A 20,977-nucleotide genomic window follows, 5' to 3' on the forward strand; every position below is an offset into this window, starting at 1 on the left:
TGCTACACTTGTAAGGAGAGCTTTAAACTAGAACAACATGGGAAGGGAAGCAAAAGACCAGAAAAAGCCATACACCTGACAAATGCTATTGAGAACTCTGCTATTAGAAGTGGAAAGGAAGAACAAAGACGAAAGAATCTAATTAATAAAAATATTGGAGAAAGAGAAACCAATCACAAACTAAAATGTTTCTATACTAATGCACAAAGCATGGGCAACAAACAAGGAGAATTGGAACTACTAACACAGGAACAGAAATATGATGTAATTGGAATCACTGAAACTTGGTGGGACAATACACATGATTGGAATACAAGACTAGAAGGATACAACTTATTTGCAAGAAACAGACTTGATAAACGAGGAGGGGGTGTCGCATTGTATGTTCGAAACGCGTATATCTGCACAGAGATTGAAGCTTCAGAGACTGGGAGTTCTGTGGAAACTGTTTGGGTAAGAATACAAGGACAGAACAATGGAAAGGACACCATTGTAGGCATTTACTACAGGCCGCCTGTGCAAGCCGAAGATATAGATGAACTCTTTATGCATCAGATGGCCAAGTTCTCCAAAAAATATGACATAGTTGTCATGGGAGATTTCAACTATCCAGACATTTGTTGGGAATCTCTCTCAGGCAAAACTAACAGGTCAAGGAAATTCTTATCCTCTCTTGCTGACAACTTTATCTTCCAAAAGGTAAGGGAGAAAACAAGGGGAACTGCTACCTTGGATCTAATCCTTATAAACAGGGAGGAAATGGTTGAGGAGGTAAAAGTGGCTGGGACCCTAGGAGGTAGCGACCATGCTATTTTAGAATTTTGGATTACTAGAGGTGGAAGACCTGTGAAGACTCAGACGTCAAGGTTAGATTTCAGAAAGGCAGATTTTAAGGGATTCAGAAAGAGAATTGGAGGGATCCAATGGCTGGATATCCTTAAAGACAAAAATGTCCAGGAAGGATGGGAAATCTTGAAAAATGAAATTCTCAAAGCACAGTTGTTAACAATTCCGAAAAGAGGGAAGAATAGGAAGCATTTAAGGAAACCAGGATGGATGAACACAGAACTTAAGCACATGCTAAAAAGGAAGAAAAAAATGTTTATAAAATGGAAAGAGGGAGGCATATCTAAAGAAGAATATAATGCTGTCTGCAGAACCTGCAGGGCACAAATCAGATTAGCTAAAGCTGAAAATGAACTGAGGCTTGCAAGAGATGTCAAAAGCAATAATAAAGGATTTTGGGGATATGTCAAAAGTAAAAGACAAGTCAAAGAGGCTATAGGATTTTTACAGGATGAAAATGATGAAATGGTAAGACAGGATGTTGAGAAGGCTGAACTTTTAAATTCCTATTTTGCATCTGTTTTCTCTCAGAAAGGAAATGCAACATCAACTGTTATTCACTGTCCTATTAAGGGAATAGAAGAATCCAGGATATCTATAAACAGAAAGATAGTGAGGAAACACTTAGCTAACCTAAATGAATTCAAGTCTCCAGGTCCAGATGAATTACACCCCAGAGTACTGAAGGAGATAGCAGAAGACATTTTTGAACCCCTCTCCATAATCTTTGAAAATTCTTGGAGAACAGGAGAAGTGCCAGAAGACTGGAGAAGAGCAAATGTTGTTCCTATCTTCAAAAAGGGGAAGAAGGTGGACCCAGGCAACTATAGGCCGGTGAGTCTGACTTCTATACCAGGAAAGATCTTTGAACAAATTATTAAACAACATGTATGTCAATACCTGGATAAGAATGAAGTGATTAAACAGAGTCAGCATGGGTTTCTAACTAATAAGTCATGTCAGACTAACTTAATTTCCTTCTATGACGGTATCACTGATTGGGTGGATCAAGGAAATGCTGTAGATATAGTATATCTTGACTTCAGCAAAGCATTTGACAAAGTCTCTCATACAATCCTTATTGAAAAAATGACTAAGTATGGAATGGACAAGGCAACTGTTAGGTGGATTCATAACTGGCTTAGTGATCGGACCCAAAGAGTGGTCGTAAATGGCTGCACATCCAGTTGGAAGAATGTCTCAAGTGGGGTACCACAGGGCTCTGTCCTGGGCCCTGTATTGTTCAACATCTTTATCAACGATTTAGATGAAGGAATTGAGGGTAAACTGATTAAATTTGCTGATGACACAGCTAGGAGGGATAGCTAATACTAGAGAAGAGAGAGAGAGGATTCAAAAAGATTTAAATAAACTGGAGAAGTGGGCAGCAACTAACAGAATGGTTTTTAACAGGGAGAAATGCAAAGTACTACATCTGGGCAATAAAAATGAAAAAAGCATATATAGAATGGGAGGAATAGGGCTAAGTGACAGCACATGTGAAAAAGACTTGGGTATACTAATAGATCACAGACTGAATATGAGTCAACAGTGTGATGCAGCAGCAAAAAAGGCAAATGCAATTCTAGGATGTATTAACAGAAGCATACAGTCTAGATCACGTGAAGTCATTATTTCCCTCTACTCCTCTTTGGTCAGACCTCATCTGGAATATTGTGTCCAGTTTTGGGCACCACATTTTAAAAAAGACATCAACAAACTGGAGCAAGTTCAGAAAAGAGCGACCAGAATGGTGACCGGTCTGCAAACCCTGTCTTATGAGGAAAGGTTGCAGGATTTGGGAATGTTTAGTTTGCAAAAGAGAAGACTGAGAGGAGACTTAATAGCTGTCTACAAATATCTAAAGGGCTGTCACATTGTAGAAGGATCAACTTTATTCTCATTTGCACAAGGAAAGACTAGAAGCAATGGGATGAAACTGAATGGGAAGAGACACAGATTAGGCCGGTTTCACATTAGCGCATTTTCAGCGCGCGCACGGCCGGGGGTAGCTCCGCCCCCGATCCGGCTCTCTGCCCGGCGTGCCCGCCCCTTGCTTGTAGCGCCGCCTACTAGCGGACAGCGGCGCCTGCGATCGGCGCACCCTATCTTTAGCATAGGGTGCGCAGATCGTGCGCAGGCCGTGCGCTAGTTGCGCTTTGACCTGTGCTGCGCACTTTTGACGGTGCGCCGTGCGCGCCAAAATCAAACTTTTCGGATTTTGGCGCGCACGGCGCACCGTCAAAAGTGCGCAGCACAGGTCAAAGCGCAACTAGCGCACGGCCTGCGCATGATCTGCGCACCCTATGCTAAAGATAGGGTGCGCCGATCGCAGGCGCCGCTGTCCGCTAGTAGGCGGCGCTACAAGCAAGGGGCGGGCACGCCGGGCAGAGAGCCGGATCGGGGGCGGAGCTACCCCCGGCCGTGCGCGCGCTGAAAATGCGCTAATGTGAAACCGGCCTTAGATATTAGAAAAAACTTTTTGACAGTTAGAGTGATCAATGAGTGGAACAGGCTGCCACGAGAAGTGGTGAGTTCTCCTTCAATGGAAGTCTTCAAACAGAGGCTGGACAGACATCTGACTGGGATGATTTAGCGAATCCTGCTTTGAGCAGGGGGTTGGACCAGATGGCCCAGGAGGTCCCTTCCAACTCTACGATTCTATGATTCTAAATTAGAATCTCACCCTGGTTACTGAGCAAACAGGTAGCTCTTAATGAGAATGTGCGGTGTCTTTCACCCTGAACTAAGAAATTTAGTGGATCGGAGGCTGCCGATAAGAGGAACTTCAGTTCACGACTGAACGCTTCTCAACACAATCAGGCAGGAGCAGAAAGCAATGATCAGCCAGACTGAAGGAGGCTCATTGTTTTCTAGAACACGGCGGCCGACCGGTCATCTCTGAAGTCACTACATGAACATGTGGTGGTAAACAGCGGCTCACCTGATAAGTGACACTTTTCTTGCCGTCCTCATTCTGCACGGGTAACAGCAGGGGGCGCTCACAATCCAGACATCATCGAATCGCTGTGTCAGGTCTCGACAATACATTTCAAACCTGGATAAAGATTTCAAGCAATGAGAAAAATGAGCCGCCATTACTCCATTGTAGGACTGATCTCATTACACTACACATGCAATGGCCTGGCTGATGACTGTCCCCGGAGAACATGTCCACCTCAAGCCGCCATCGGTTATGTTATTCTTTGCAGATATTTCTACATATCTGTATCTGAAGCTCCAGATACGGTTCTCCTAGACCTGTGAATAGGAAATTTACCTAGTTACATGGTAATCCATAAGCAGAGGGGTGTCACCGTGCAAATAGATGCCATCCAGGACTGAGTATCAAATCACCGTGAATAATGACATTTATGGCATGGGGTATTCCCATCCCATAAAGTGATGGCATGTTACTTTATGATCGGTGGAGGTCTGACCTATGGGCCCCTCACCGATCCTGAAAATGTTGCACTCTCTACACAGTGACGCCAGAGGGGAACTACAGCTCAGCGGTATACCACCACCTTCCTCGGCGCCTGTGCTGCATTACAGAAAGTTGTATACTATGTCCTGACTCCCCCTTATATCTCCAAAAAAAACTACTGAAGTGCTCCAGCAAGGTATACAAATTAGGACGGTCCGGTCCCAGTGGTGTCATTACAGCGGGGCCTGTCCCTCCTCTCCCCTGCTAAAAGCCGTCTTCCAGCTTTGATTGATGTGGATGACGTGTCCTGTGTCATCCACATAGCTGAATGAAATCTCGCGCCTGAGTAGGGACATTGCCGGATTGTACAAACGCACTTTCCTCTTCTCTACTGCAGGCCGAGCCTAAAACCTAACTGCGCATGCGCCGGTACATGTCTTTCCAGCTCCTGCTTACCAAAACCATTTTGCCAATATTGTTTTCTGGGCAAAATGGTTCCGGTAAGAAGGAGCCAGAAAGGAAGGAAGGCTGTAGAAGGCGCCATGTCTCGTCATATCTTTGTGTTTGTGACATTGAAGGCTCAATGTGGGTTCAAACTGCAGTGGTCCAGGAAAGACCACGATATGTTAAAAGGATTGTCCATTACTGAACAGCCTCTCATTAAATGCTAAAGGACACCAGATTTAAAAAAAATAAAAAATATATTTCTATATATTTACACACACTTGTCGGATGGAGGTTATTCCAGCAATCTTTAATCGCTGGTATAACCCGAGTCTTTTGATAGAGGACACTGGTGTCACAGGAGCGTTGCAGACTGCCACACCGATCAGCTGCAGCCTTCAGTCAGGTGAAGCCATTTTGTCTGATGCCACGATGAAGGCTGGAGCCGATTGTCATGTCACATAACCTCTGGAAGACAGCTCCAAAAATCACTGAGATGTGGAGTCCGGGTGGTAAGGAGGTGATTTTTGCTATTGACAACCCCTTTAATCTTTGAACATGAGGCAGGACTGCATCTGCATTTCAGATTGTAAAGTAAATCCCTGTTGACCATGGACCTTACCGATTCCAGAAGCCGGCGTTGTTTTTATAGTTTTGGGGCACAATGTTTGACAGGTAAAATGTTTCAGCCATGGCCTCCTGTGGACGTAAAAGGGAACTGATGTAAATAGTCAAAATAGTAAGGGTCTGTGCACACGCTGCAGAGTTGTCGCTTTTTTTCTGCACAGATTTGTCATAAAGTGAATGAGAATCCTGAAGTCTCATGCACTTATTGCTTATTTGTTTTTGTTTTTTTAATTCTTTTATTGAACCAAAGGCAGGGTATACAGTATGCAAACCGACAGCAATGAAAATATCATGTAACACACATTCATATCACAGAGCAACAATGTCAAGCAGCGTGTGTATACCAACTGTGCATTGAATAAAACATACTGTCAATTGCCTTATATTAATCTGTGTATTATTATTCAAATAATAAAGCCTGCCTACTTCTAAAACATTACTACTACAACAAAACAACTATTTGCAGCCTGTGTCTATATATTTAGCTCTTTATCATGCGATATCTCCGTCCTACAACGTGAGGTGAGAAGAGTTCCACCTCTCCCATATCTTCTCAAATTTACCGGGGCACCCTCTGTTTTGGTAAAGCGTACGCTCATATGGGATAATCGAGTTCACCAGTTCTATCCAGGCCCTATCCAGGCCCTAAGGGAGGGATCCGAACCCCCCATCCCCCGCAGTGCCAACACCTTCCATGCCATGAACAATGTCTCCCTTAAGCAAATCCCCGTATAATGTCCCCATGTCTCATCATCCCACACCCCAAACAGACAAACCAATGGCTCAAGGGGAACAGGAATCTGTGCCAGGGAGGTTAATAATGACGTCACCTCTTTCCAGTAGTGTACTATAATCGGACATTGCCAAATCATGTGGATAAAATCTGCAACGGATGCATGGCATCTCAGACACTCCGAAGATTGTAAAAGGCCCATCTTAAAAAGTCGAGTCGGAGTCAAATATGATTGGCTTATGATATAAAGTTGTATCATTCTAATGTTAATTGACGGAGACACCTTAGTTGGTGACTCCAGAATTTCCTCCCACTCCCCCCCCCCCCCCCCCCCCCCGTGTGTCAGGGATGAGCCTTTCCCATTTCCCCCTAACCAAGCATACAGCAGATTCCGTCCCCACCGATAGCATGTGTGTGTACAGAGAGGAGATGAGACCCTGTGGACCCTGTGATTTAAGAATGCCTATCAAGGGTAGAGACGAGATGGCACCATTCATACCGATATATCTCATGTGCGATTGAAGGGCCAATCTTAATTGCAAATATCGGAAGAATTGTGACCTCAGGACATTGCACTTAGCTTGTAATTGTTCAAAAGATAATAGTGTACCGCATTCATATATATCCCCTATCGTAGAGACACTGCACTGAGGCCAGAATTCAGCAGATGGGTGGGCCAGCAGTGTCGGAAAATAACTGTTATTCCATAAGGGCATTTCAGCAAAGATGTCACTAAATCCAACCACCCTCTTAATGTCTCCAAACTAGTCTTGCCAGACGAAGCATGGGTAGCAGACGTGGGACTTTTACTTTTTCCATCTCCAAGAACCCTAGCGGGCAATCAGAACGTGCGGCATGAAGCAAATGGCTCTCAGAATTAGGAAGATGATTACCAGGCATCCACTTATTTATAGCTCTTGCCTGTCCCACCAGATAATATAAAAAAAATCCGGTAGCGCCACCCCCCCCCTTTTTTGGCCTTTGTACGGTGGTTAGCTTAAGTTTTGGCCTAGTTTTCACCCATATGAAAGATGTAATTTGGGAATTTAAGTTAGTGAAAAAAGACTTAGGCACCACCACAGCACTATGTTGGAGAAAATAGCTGATCTTAGGGAGTAGTATCATTTTAATTAGATTAATGCGTCCAGCTACAGACAGCGAGAGTTTACTCCAAATCGCAAATTTGACTTTAACCATCTCTAATAATGGATATATATTAAGTTGTAGATCAAGTGTGCTAGATTGAGAAATATGAACACCCAAATATTTAAAATGTGGTACAATAGGCAACAAGGAGAGATTCTCGAGTCGCGGCATCGGGGCATGAGAAAGAGGCATCAGAGAAGACTTCTCCCAATTTATATACAGGTTGGAATATCTACTGAATTAATTTATAGTGGCAATCACCCCCGTCAACATCTCCTCCACTCTATCCATAAATATTATCATATCATCGGCATATAGGCCTATGGTATCCACCCGATCTGCTATCTCTATACCCATAATATTAGAAGTTCTCATGCGAAATAAAAAGCCTCTATTGCAAGAGCAAAGAGGGCCGGGGAAAGGGGACACCCCTTACGAGTCCCCCTGTGCAAAGAAAAAGACTCGGAAATGGAACCATTTACAATGACACGGGCTTTAGGTTTCATATATAATGTATTGACCCATTTTAAAAATCTATTTCCAAAACCGTATTTCTGCAAGCATGCGTGGAGGAAAGGCCACTCAAGGGAATGAAAGGCCTTGGCCGCATCCAACGATGCCAATGCCCATCTATTGTCCGGCATCAGGGAGCTATATTGAACCACTGATTGAACCCGTCTAATATTAATGGAGGTGCTCTTACCAGGCATAAAGCCGGTCTGGTCAGGATGTACAAGTTCCAAAATAATTGAATTTAGCCTAGTTGCCAAGATCTTCGTAAAAATTTTGTAATCCACATTTACTAAAGATATGAGGCGATAAGATCCACAGTCCAGAGGGTCCTTCCCTTCCTTCTTAAGCACTATTATATTAGCCTCACAGAAGGACTCCGGCATGACCCCCCCCCCAATCTCCCGGAGCACCGACAACAAAAGTGGCACTAAAATCTCCCGATATTTCCTGTACAGCTCAATAGGAAACCCATCCGGCCCAGGGGCTTTCCTAGAGGCCATATCCCTCATGGCATCTTCTATCTCTTCCAGAGTGAACTCAGCATCCATAAAGGCCCGCTGAGAGGCACTTAGCGTGGGAAACGTTATATCTGATAGTCTAGACACCCCTGGTTACCAATGAAAATTTTTTGAACTGTACAGTGAGCTATAATAATCATGGAAACATCCCATTATTTCTTCCGTCGAGGACACCACTGTACCATCTGAGCTGCGGATCTGTAATATTGTGTTAGTTGTATTGTGCTGCCGCACCAAATAGGCCAGAAATTTGCTAGACTGGTTCCCTAGCTCAAAGTAGGACTGGCAAGTAAAAAATAATTTACGTTTGGACTTGGAGTCTATATGTTGAGTGTATAATCTTTGGGCAGTTAGCCATTCCACTCTATTACCACTAGTTTGATTAGATATGTAAGCAGCCTCTGAATCCTTCAATCGTTGCTCTATTTCGTCATCCTCCCCCGACGTCACCCGTTTGATGCAGGAGATTGTCGAAGATAGGCAGCCCCTCAAGTACGCCTTAAGGGTGTCCCAAAATAAATTAACATTCCAGGGTTCGGGGTGGGAGGACACGAAAACATGTAATTGGTCAATTGTTCTGTCAGGTGACTTGATCAATTTCAGCCAGAAAGGGTTTAATTTCCATGTTATCCTACCACCCGGCGGGCCAAACCTGAGCTTAAGAATGATTGGGCTATGGTCTGAAATCCCTCTACTTCCATGTTCAATACTATCCACCCACATCGCCAGACCACTAGATCCAAAAATGTAATCTATACGAGATAAGGAACGCCTAGTGGAAGAATGGCAAGTATACTCTCTTGTTTCTGGGTGACGTGTCCTCCATAGGTCCAACCATCCACTACCTTCTATAAACTGTGATAATTGGGATGTAGCTACTGCCGGGGTCCCACCCTGTGTCCCGTCATCCAGTCTCAATCTATCGAGGCAATTATTCATAACCAAATTAAAATCCCCCATACAAATAACATCTGCGTCTGGATAGTTTAAAGCAAAACAATGCTTTTTGGAGAATCGACGTACCAGCTGGAGGGGGATTATAAACACACAGAATAACATATTTCCTAGAATTGATCAGTGCATACACAAATATGAAGCGCCCTTCAGAGTCTCTCCGGGCCTCCCATCTAACGTCTTTGTGTATTAATAATGAGACCCCCCTAAAGTAACTGGTGTGAAATGCGTGTATAGACCATTGAACCCATGGTTTTTGTACACTCCGAGCAGTATCCCTGGTCAAGTGGGTCTCGACCACAGCCACAATATGAGGGTGATAGTGCCTAATTTGTGAAAATACTTTAATCTTTTTCCTGGGGGCTTTGATACCCCTCACATTCCACGTCATGCAGATTAATTCAGATCCCATCTCCACTTATCTGGGTATGTTGCGTATCGGTGCCTAAGTAGAACTCAGAGACATCACACAAATAATAGGACTTCCATTGGCTGCAACCTCTACCTAAGTAACACTGAAAGCTAAAACTAAAGCTTTTGGAAAAAAGACAAAATATAACCCTAGTAACATAGGAGCAAAGTCCCGCTCCTCTATCAAAAAACAAACAAGGGGATACCATCACTGAACACAGTGTCCGGTATTGTAGATCTCTGGGTGTCCGCCAGGACAGCTCCGATTAAGCCCGCAATGAGAGGATCCAGATGAAAATAGATACTCTAGGACTCCTATGTAGGGGACCCTCTATGGGACCGCAGCCACTCGGCAGCCTCCGCCGGATCTGTGAAAAACACGGAGGAACCCCCGTGGACAACCCGAAGCCAAGCTGGATAAATCATGGAATATATAATGTTCCTTTCCCTGAGCCGCTTCTTGATGTCGATAAATTGCGCACGCTGCTTCTGGAGTTCCACGGAGAAATCTGGGAAGATTGAAATCACGGCGTCGTTGAACTTGATGGGGCTCTTTTGTCGTGCGAGGAGCAGAATGGTGTCTCTATCCTTACAGTTGAGGAGACGCGCCAGGAAGGGTCTAGGCGGGGCCCCCGGAGGTAGAGGTTTGGTGGGAACTCCGTGGGCTCTCTCAACAGCAAACACCGAGGAGAATTCATATCCCAGAGCTTCAGAGCGTTCAGGCAGACCGATGACACGGATGTTGTTCCGATGCATTCTGTTTTCTAGGTCATCTGCCTTTTGCCTCCAGGCGTTCATAGATCCCGCTACCTTAGTTAGCTTAGCCTCCATAGGTGTAATGGTGTCTTCCACCCGGGACACTCTTGTCTCCACCTCCGTGATGCTCCCCATCATGGCCTGCATATCGTGACGGAGTCTCCCCAACCTCAGTGTAGACATCCTCTATTTTCTCCGTCAGGGATGTCCTGGTGAGGGAGATAAACAGGCATCTGAACAGCTGATGCAGGCTAAGGGTCATTTCTTCCTGTTCAATCTCCTCTCCACCCTCTGAGGGACGATTTTTACGTTGAGATTGTGAGGTGTTCCGTAAATAGCGTGCGCTCTCAGAGGGGTCAGGTCTGACAAAGTCCTTCAATTTTTCTGCTGCCGTCGAACCCCTAGACCGATTCATGTTTAAGAACCACGAAGTATCCCAGTGTAGCTGAAATTATACAGTCCAGAAATCCTCCTGTTGCGCTTATATGTATACAACAGGGGTTACGTTTATTAGTTATAGCCTGGGAGCAGAGTTCGTGTAGACAAAAATAGAATGTCACCAAGGCTCCTATGGCAGGGGGGAGGGATACCTACTCCCAGAGAGATAGCAGCAATGGGAGGGGGAGCAGATTCCCCCACTGTAATGGCACCAGCAGGCCAGTGATGCAGAGTAGAGAGAGGACATTATGCAGGGCCCATCTTTCAGGGCACTCACCGCACTCCTCTCAGATCCTTTAGGATACAGGTCGCTGCCCCTGCGACGCTGCAACACTGGAGACTGGACACCGCGCTCCTACTGGCAGAGCGCGCGTCCTATATGGCCGCCGCTCCCTGCGGGCCCCGCCGTCCACTCCCGTCTTCCAAGGCTCCCCCGCTCACCGCGTCCTCTTTTATCTTGCCAGCTGACTTCTTTACTGCACAAGCAGCGGTGCAGCAGTGGGGGCCTACGCGCAGCTCACAGCAGCCGAACCGCTCGCCCAAGATGGCCGCCGCCTCGTGGAGGAACAGCCGCCCACTCCAGCTCCTCCAGCCGCTCACACACCGGCCGCTCACCGTCCTCCTGCGGGGGCCCAGGGGGGATCCCGGTATCCAGAGGAGGCCAGGCAGCCCCGAATATGCCGTTGAAAAGGGTCCTAGCATGCAGGATTATACAGGATGGTGAGGAGCTCTCCCGTCCAGCGTCCTCTCTCCCTCACTCCATAGCCACGTCCCCCCTTATTGCTTATTTGTGACTTGCAGATTTCACTCATATTAATGAGTGGGAAAAATCTGCACCAAAAAAAAACATTTAAAAAATGGGGCAAAAATGCATGTATTACACGCTGTTTTTCGTGCCAAGAGATGCCGAAATGGTACAGAAATTTCTGCACCAAACATTTAATGTCTGCACACACCATAAAGCTTTATGACAAGTCAAAGTAATGAACTTTATATTCCATATTCTTATGTAAATACAAAAAGAAAAGAAAAAAAGACTAATTTTTATAGATTTTCTTCTTCAGATAAGCAGAAAACAGATTCTTACTGCAGAATATTTACTGTTCCCCGCTGGCGCCATGTGACCCCGGGACCACCCGCTACGTAAATAGTCTTCATTGCTGGCACTAAATAATTGCGGAATGTTTGGATCCGGTTTAAATCGACAGTGTTTCCGGTCAGCAACGCCTAAGGAAAAGATAAAAAAGAAAAACATGTTCTAAAACCTAGACAAACAAAATAAAGCACAACACCCCCTGAATTGGGGGGCAACTATATTTATACTGAGCCGTCCTGCTGTTTACAGTCCCAAGAGGGGCCTTTCCATTGGCAGCTGTATACGACCATTAGGGCTCGCTCCCACTGGCGATTAAAGAATAATAATAATCAGATTGCATTCGTACCAATTTAATCCTATATTTCATTATCTATCAGTGGCGGGTTTTTGCCAGCGCTGATTGGATTGCAATCGGACAGGAAAAAAAAATGGCAGCATGCTGTGATTGCGCGCCAAATTCGGATCTCACGCACCCATACAAGTCTATAGGAGAGTGTGTAACATCGCACTGCACTCGGATATCAGATGATCATTTCCACTGTGGATTTGGTCACTAATCCACAACAAAACGTGTAATGAATCCACAGAAGGAGCCAGCATTTGTTGATCGTGGATTCCACCCTGCTCCGTTACTAAGCATTATTGAATAGGGTGAAATCCACAATCAAAATCTGTACATGAATGAGCACGCTGCAGATCTGAAGTCGGCACCATGCTTTCATTTTTTTGCAATGTGTGACTGAGACTTTCAAGTCTTCTAGACTGCTGCAGACTAAACCACAATTCCGCAAAGTGTGAACTTGGCCTCAGGACATGCCGCAGCCTCACTTAAAGAGGACCTGTCACCTGTGTGTGGCTGCACGTACGATGTAAGAAAAGAGAGAGCAGCCACAGACCGACGGTTTTACAAATCATAACTCATTAAGAAAGACGTCCAGCAGTGTCCCTAATGACAGGCTAAAGGTCCGGACTGTCTAGAAAAAAAATCAGGTCCGAACTTCCGGGTTGTGGGATCCCGACATACAGAGCGAGATCCAACAACCCTCCGTGGCCTCCGTGACAGTAAAGTGCGAGGCCGATTATCTACACCACAGCGGATACATCATTTACTGAGAGGCGAGGTAACCGCTCTAATGATGTTACCGACTGGTAACTGCTACGTACCGGACGGGGCGACACTGGTTTGGTTCCAACGTGAGATTTCATGACACCTCACGAGGTCTCACACTGTGGGAATCTGAATGCCACGATCTAACAACATGCAAGTTTGAACCTGAATTTTGCTTGAAAGTCGGGTCTTTTAGGTTGGTATTAGCAACACTTTTTGAATTTCATTTTTGCCCATAGGCTGTTTAAAAAAAAATTAAAAATCACCAGTCGGAGGCTGCCCGCTGTTCTCTTAAATAAAAAGAGTGACCTGAGACTGGTGGCAGGCGCTCTGTAATGTGACCGCTCTAGACAAATGTCTAATGCTACAGTTTTCCCAACACTGAAGTCAGTAAGTGAAAACGGAGTCAAATCAGAAACAAATAGAAGAGGTTTGAAAACTTTTTTTTTTACTGCATGGGAATAAACAATAAGAATTCACTACAACGTTGTCTGGCCTAAGTGGTGAATTGTCAGAAAAAATACTAAATACATCAAAAATCAGATGTGTAAAAGTGCCACTAAAAATGGATCCTGACATATTGTTAGACCTCTGGGAATCCAGTGCTGAATAAAGGGGGCTGTCCCACTCTCTGTCTTCAGGAGGGCACAGCTCCCGGTGAGCATGAAGTCAGAAAATAGGAACGGCACTGAGCGCCCGATACATTGCGACAGATGAGACGAGCCGCATGTTTCCACCGCTCACTGGAACGGAGCGCTTAGCTGCTGTTACAGGAGGCGGCTCTGGCTCCGCTTCTACACAATAATTATTATTATTATGCTTTAGCTTATATAGCGCCATTAATTCCACAGCGCTTTACAGATCTTGTCTTCACTGTCCCCATTGGGGCTCACAATCTAAATTCCCTATCACTATGTCTTTGGAGTGTGGAAGGAAACCGGAGAACCCGGAGGAAACCCACGCAAACACAGGGAGAACATACAAACTCCTTGCAGATGGATTTGATGATTTGAACCCAGGACCCCAGAGCTGCAAAATAAAGGTGCTAACCACTGAGCCACCATACAATGCTAACCACTGAGCCACTTTGTTGCCCATTGTGCTCCTTACTAGGAGACCAGCCGAGGTAATGGAATTAATTCCCTTTTTACTCACCAACTATTTTCTCTTTTGTAAGATGCTCAATGACCCAACGTGGGGTCTTCTTTGCTTGATCATAAGATAAAGCATGACCGATATATTGCCTGACCTCCTCTCCACTCTGCGGGAATCCAAACTCCTCGAATGGAGACTTCTGTATAGGTTCAGGGGGAAAAACAAAAAGATTAAAATTAACATTATATCTGGTTCAGTAGGATCAACCCTCCTAAGTCATCTAGATCAGGGGTCCCCAACCGCCAGTCCGCAGCCCAGCACCGGGTCCGCTGCAGTGCCCTTGCCGGTCCGCGGACACAAGGGGAGCCAGGGGCGGTCAGTGGCGTAGCGGGGTCTGGGGCGGCGCGCAGCAATTCTTAGACTGCCCTCGTGTAGCGGCGGCCAGGGAGCGATCAAAGCAGTTCCGTTGCCTGCAAGAGGTAATAGCAGGAGCGGAGCTGCAACGACCAGTCCAGCTTCCTGCCCGCCGCCCGCGCTTCCTTTCTCTGACTGACACAGAGAGGAGCGCGCCGCTGCTGTGTCAGAGCGAGGAAGTGCGGGCGATGCTGCGACAGGTGAGAGGTGGTGTCTGTGTGTATGTATAATGTGTGTGTGTACATGTATGTCTGTGTGTGTGTGTGTATGTCTGTCTGTGTGTGTACATGTATGTCTGTGTGTGTGTGTGTATGTATGTCTGTGTGTGTACATGTATGTCTGTGTGTGTGTGTGTGTATGTATGTCTGTGTGTATGTCTGTCTGTGTGTGTGTGTACATGTATGTCTGTGTGTGTGTGTGTGTATGTCTGTGTGTGTACATGTATGTCTGTGTGTGTGTGTCTGTCTGTGTACATGTATGTCTGTGTGTGTGTGTGTATGTCTGTGTGTGTACATGTATGTCTGTGTGTGTGTGTCTGTCTGTGTACATGTATGTCTGTGTGTGTGTGTGTGTGTATGTCTGTCTGTGTGTGTGTGTACATGTATGTCTGTGTGTGTGTGTTTGTCTGTGTTTGTGTAGGTGGAGCCTGGCCTTGGAGGAGATGGGGACATGAGGAGAAGACCGTGATGGGGAGAGAAGGCATGGGAGAAGGCCATGATGGGAGTGATGGAGAGACGGCAGTGATGGGGTGAAGGCAATGATGGAGAGACAGCAGTGATGGGGTGAAGGCAATGATGGAGAGACAGCAGTGATGGGGTGAAGGCAATGATGGAGAGACAGCAGTGATGGGGTGAAGGCAATGATGGAGAGACAGCAGTGATGGGGTGAAGGCAATGATGGGGAGAAGGGAGTGATGGGGTGAAGGCAATGATGGAGAGACGGCAGTGATGGGGTGAAGGCAATGATGGAGAGACGGCAGTGATGGGGTGAAGGCAATGATGGAGAGACAGCAGTGATGGGGTGAAGGCAATGATGGAGAGAAGGGAGTGATGGGGTGAAGGCAATGATGGGGAGAAGGGAGTGATGGGGTGAAGGCAATGATGGGGAGAAGGGAGTGATGGGGTGAAGGCAATGATGGGGAGAAGGGAGTGATGGGGTGAAGGCAATGATGGGGAGAAGGGAGTGATGAGGTGAAGGCAATGATGGAGAGACGGCAGTGATGGGGTGAAGGCAATGATGGGGAGAAGGGAGTGATGGGGTGAAGGCAATGATGGAGAGACGGCAGTGATGGGGTGAAGGCAATGATGGGGAGAAGGGAGTGATGAGGTGAAGGCAATGATGGAGAGACGGCAGTGATGGGGTGAAGGCTATGATGGGGAGAAGGGAGTGATGGGGTGAAGGCAATGATGGGGAGAAGGGGGTGATGGAGCACTCATTCAAAACCTATGGTGAGTTGAGTCACATTATAAATGTTATTTAATTATAAGTATGCACTGCTACACTACAACCGCGCCCATAGCCCCGCCCCCTTATGATCAAAGCCCCGCCCATGCCACACCTCCATCCCCGCCCTGCCGGGCCATGGAAGAATGGTCTTGCTTGAAAAAAAGGTTGGGGACTACTGATCTAGATGGCCACGCAAGTAAAAAAAAAATAAAAAAAAAATTATAAAATGATAACGTGACGTCTTCAATCTGATCTTATTACCTAGAAATCTACACTTGTCTTTATATGTAAATGAACGGTTAAGATCTACGGGCCGGACATAGATCTCCCTGAGAATCTGCCTCCAGAGACTTTTTTAAATGAAAGGAGGTGTTACCAGTGTAGATCAGGAGAGCTGACTGTCAGTCATTACATGTCTCACACCAGCAATGCCGCATTTCATTTAAAGTTGTCCACTGCTAGGACAACCCCTTGTCATACCCCACGCTTTGCCCCAATAAGATAAAAAAGCCTATACTCACATCCCGTGCCTGCGCTGCTCCCACGGTGTCAGCACGCGCTCTCTGCAGGGCTCTCATGCGGTTTGACACTGACACACAATCAGCGCTGGCGTCACTGTCCCCACCCTTCATATGAATCGAACATGAAGAGGAAGTCGGAGATCAGCCGCAGCCCGGACTTACTCTTCATGTACAACTCGTATGAAGGCGCGGACAGTGACGCCAGCGCTGATTGTGCACCGGAGACACGTGTCACATCGTACAAGAGCACCAGGACCGCGCGTACCGGCCCCGCGGGAACAATGATGGCACAAGGGGCGAGGATAAGCTTTATGTAATCTCTGTAATCATTCTGCACCAAAATACTATCTGTGCCAACTGTTGGCGGCATAAACTTAAAATGAAGGAAACAATGGTGTAAATTGCTGCTGTTTCACAATACAACTCAGCCTGCAGAAAAACACCAAATATCAGAGCTACAGACAAAAAAAGAAAAAAAAGAGTATAAAAAACAGAAGAGATGCTGAGCAGTGATGAGTGAGCGTGCTGAGGTGTTATCTGGGCATGCTGGAGCGCTAACAGTGACTTCGGTGTGCTGAATAATATGTTCTAGTCCCTGCGGCTGCATGTGTAGGGTCGGTGGGCTGAGCTGGGGGTGGTCCCTCGATATACCGCGCAGAGACAAAACAGAGACAATATGGAGGCAGGTTCTGGGTGCAACAGGTCCAAGTTTATTCCACTCGCCGTCCGCCTGACTGCCTTTGCAGTACACCGCACTTCTCTTCACCTCACAGCCCTCCGTTTCTAGGGCCCGTTATAAATACCATACTTTCACACTAGGGACGTACATGCATATACCGTCCTTCTTCACTGTTTGACGCTCCTCACAGGTCTGTCACTGTGGCCGCCTTAGGCCCGTAAACCAATAGCAATTTTAGTGGTCAGGCGTTGTGTCAAATACTTTGTCCCACACCCGTTGTCTTGTCTCCACTGCGGTTCTTCCTGTCAGGACCACCCCCCTGACGTTCTCTCTCCTCAGTCCCCCTGGTTCGGTTCTCCTCAGAGCGCACAGACTGTCATAGTCCTCCTGTCACCTGTGCTCCTCCTGGGGACTGGAACTTTCTGGAACCCTCCCTCAGTATTTATACCTTTCCTGGTTCCCTGTAACTCCGCCCCCCAAGACCAACAGTATCCTAAGCCCTAAGCTGATGTCAAGTCCTTTGCTCACACTCCTCCATGCCCTCTAATGGTCAACCCAGGTACTGCATGTCCACTACACTTTCCTAGCTGTTTCCCCACTGTAGTAACTGACAACTATCTGAACTGTGCAAACCTTTCCTTCTCTATACTGACAGGTCCGTCCGGTCACCTTCCCTACACTCCCCTTCCTTTGTCCATTGTCGTCCTCGACAATCATCATCCCTGCCTTCGTCGTTCTGAAGCTTCACCTACACTCTGTTATCGGACCAGTTGTTGGGCCAAACCCACTACCTGCGGAGGCCGAACCATACTGGGAGCACCATGCTCTGAGCAGCCTACTGCTACTCACCAGCGCACACGCCACATGACAACGTCTTTCAAATTGGGCTAGGTACACCCATATACTCTCTATGGCGTGTACCTTCCCCTACTCTCCCCTTGTTACCTTCCCTAGTCTGTACGCCATGATCGAGGTCTCACACCTACCAGATCATTGCCAGCCTCCGTCTAACTCCTTCAGGGGTGTCCGTGGCGTCGGGGACCTGACCAAGGACGGCTGTCTTTTCCACATCTTCCACCTCTTGTACCTTTCTTTCAATTACATGTCATGGTCGGCGTCTCGGTCTCCCAGACCCTCTTCACACATAGACCCCTCTTCGGATCTCACACTTCCCGTAGGTCCCTCAGACCTTCCCTTACCCGAGCCTGTTGCATTTTACTTTGGAATATTATACATTAAACAACTTCATAATAGCACAAGTACCCATTTTTTTTTTTTCATTTTCTTTTGCTTCTAAAACCATATAACAATACAACATCACATGTTCTCCTTCCCCCCTTCCTTTGACATTGACACTTCCCCCTTTTTTTTCTGCATCCCTGCCACGTCAGGCAAACTAACTGCAACTTAAAAAATTTTTTCTATAACTTGGACAGAAAACTGTCCTCGTGGTCTGCACAACGGTGCAACGAAATCCTGACTGTCCAGACCATCTCCTGATGGCCGGTAGCAAGGGGCCCCACCGCCATGGAGCTCCTGGGATGCAGGGAGTGTCCATAACAGTCCTCTTTACAGGGGTTCGCCTTCTTCGGGCTCCGCCAGTACTGCCACCGCATAATATCCGCGGGGGCAGTATTCTTTATAATAAGAAGCTAAGTCCCCTTCCTTCAAAGCCCGACCAAGCCGTATGGAGGCCACATTCACATACACCTTCTGGACAGTCTTATCACGGATGAAACTGTACCCCCTGTCAACGTTGGTGTACACCAGCCGCCCCTTCGATCTCTTAGCCGCCCCTTCGATCTCTTAGCCGCCATACCTGCCTCTCCCTTTTCATGCAGCTGTTTCCAAATCACTTGCTCCTGTGCCTTCTTCCCCTTAATAACCTCCGCAACCCAAACGGAGAGTACAGCGCAGGCTCTAGAGTCTGGTGGGCGGGACTTTGCCAAAAAAGCGCGTAGGGCAGAAGCGGCCGATAATATCTGCGGCCCAGCAGCAGCTGGAGCCGGGTGGCGGACGGGAGCAGCTGTGTTTCCGGAGGACTGAGTCACAGGGCCTGTCAAGCAGGCCACAGCCGGTTCTAGCGCCAGCATAGCCGTGTCTTCTGTAACCGAGCTCCACGCTGATGACTCCGGGCGGGATGACTCGCTCAGCTCCGTGTACACCATAGGGCCCTCCGCGGCCAGACCTTCCGATACGCTGGAGGCTGCGTGCCACGGCAGGGTGGTGGGGGCTGCTTGTGAAGCCGCCGGCAGGGCCGGGGGAACTCTCACCTTCCCCGGCCTCCGTCACGTCACCACGCGGCTCTTCCCGCAGTCTCCGCTCCTCAACTCGTTGTCCCGTGGGCCTAGCCTCCAGGCTCAGGGACTCCGCGGGGAAGTTCTCCGCCGGTATCAACGGCGGCCGCTCCTTCTGGCTCCGCACCGGCTCCGCTTCCTACCCGTGGATCTGAAGATGACGTCTTCTGGCGCAGTTAAGTCTCCCGCCGCCATTGCCACTCCAGGCGGCCGATGCCCCGACACCCGCAGCGTCTCATACCGTCCGGTGGGCAGCAATCGAATGGCGCCAAGCAGCCACACCCAAGCTTTTCTTCGGTGTCACTCCCTCTGTGGGGTGGGGCGTCGGCAGGCCTCTCCAACCACCTGTCAGGGTCCAATATATGGAAGCGTCTGTCTCCGGGCACATACCGCTTCCCTTTGGGGTATGTTGGAGGGGGTCCCAGTCCATTCTGAACAACTGCGAACACCCGGACCTCTCCTCTACGCTGAAGCAATACCGCCATACTGCACAGTACCTGGTACCGCCCCAGATCCTCTGCTGGCCACACAGATCCGCCACAGCGCTCCCCATTTGTATTCCACAGGTGATTGTAATCCAAGCAGAGTAGTCCAAGTCTTTTTCCATTCTTTGAGGCAGGTCTGCCGCAGAAGATGACGTATTAGCGGCGTTGATCCTGCCGACTACGCCAAGTGTAGGGTCGGTGGGCCGAGCTGGGGGGTGGTCCCTCGATATACCGCGCAGAGACAAAACAGAGACAAGATGGAGGCAGGTTCTGGGTGCAACAGGTCCAAGTTTATTCCACTCGCCGTCCGCCTGACGGCCTCTGCAGTACACCGCACTTCACCTCACGGCCCATTTCTAGGGCCAGTTATACACACCGTACTTTCACACTAGGGACGTACATGCACGTACCGTCCCTTCTTCACTGTTTGACGCTCCTGACAGGTCCGTCTCTGTGGCCGCCTTAGGCCCGTAAACCAACAGCAATTTTACTGGTCAGGCGACGTGTCAAATACGGTGTCCCACACCCGGTGTCTCGTCTCCACTGCAGTACTTTCCTGTCAGGACCACCCCCCCGACGTTCTCTCTCCTCAGTCCCCGTGGTTCGGTTCTCCTCAGAGCGCACAGACTGTTGTAGTCCTCCTGTCACCTGAGCTCCCCCTGGGGACTGGAACTTTCTGGACTGGAACCCTCCCTCAGTATTTATACCTTTCCTGGTTCCCTGTAACTCCGCCCCCCATGATCAATGGTTTCCTAAGGCCTCTTTCACACTTCCGTTTTTTCTTGTCAGTTAAAAGCCGCCAAAATGTCGGAAAGCGGATCCGTTTGTAACTGATGCAAACGGATGCCATCGGACCGTTTTTTTGACGGATCCGTTGAAGGGAGAATTTTAAAGGAACCGCAGGAGAGAGAGAGAGAGAGATCGATCCCCGGCAGACTTCCTTTCTCCGGGCATGCGCACTGTAAAATTCGGATCCTACAGCAAAAAAAACGTTGCAGGGTCCGTCCAGGCATTACCGGCGGA

The 20,977-nt window shown here is 47.7% G+C and overlaps 1 pseudogene; it reads right to left on the reverse strand.

Moving 5' to 3' along the window:
• LOC141095515 (nuclease EXOG, mitochondrial-like) overlaps positions 1-20,977 on the reverse strand; it is a 29,044-nt pseudogene that overhangs the window by 6,257 nt on the left and 1,810 nt on the right.

Source organism: Dendrobates tinctorius, unplaced genomic scaffold (assembly GCF_039654945.1).
Source record: "Dendrobates tinctorius isolate UK_male_01 unplaced genomic scaffold, ASM3965494v1 ptg000070l, whole genome shotgun sequence".
NCBI classification, from domain to species: Eukaryota; Metazoa; Chordata; class Amphibia; order Anura; family Dendrobatidae; genus Dendrobates; species Dendrobates tinctorius.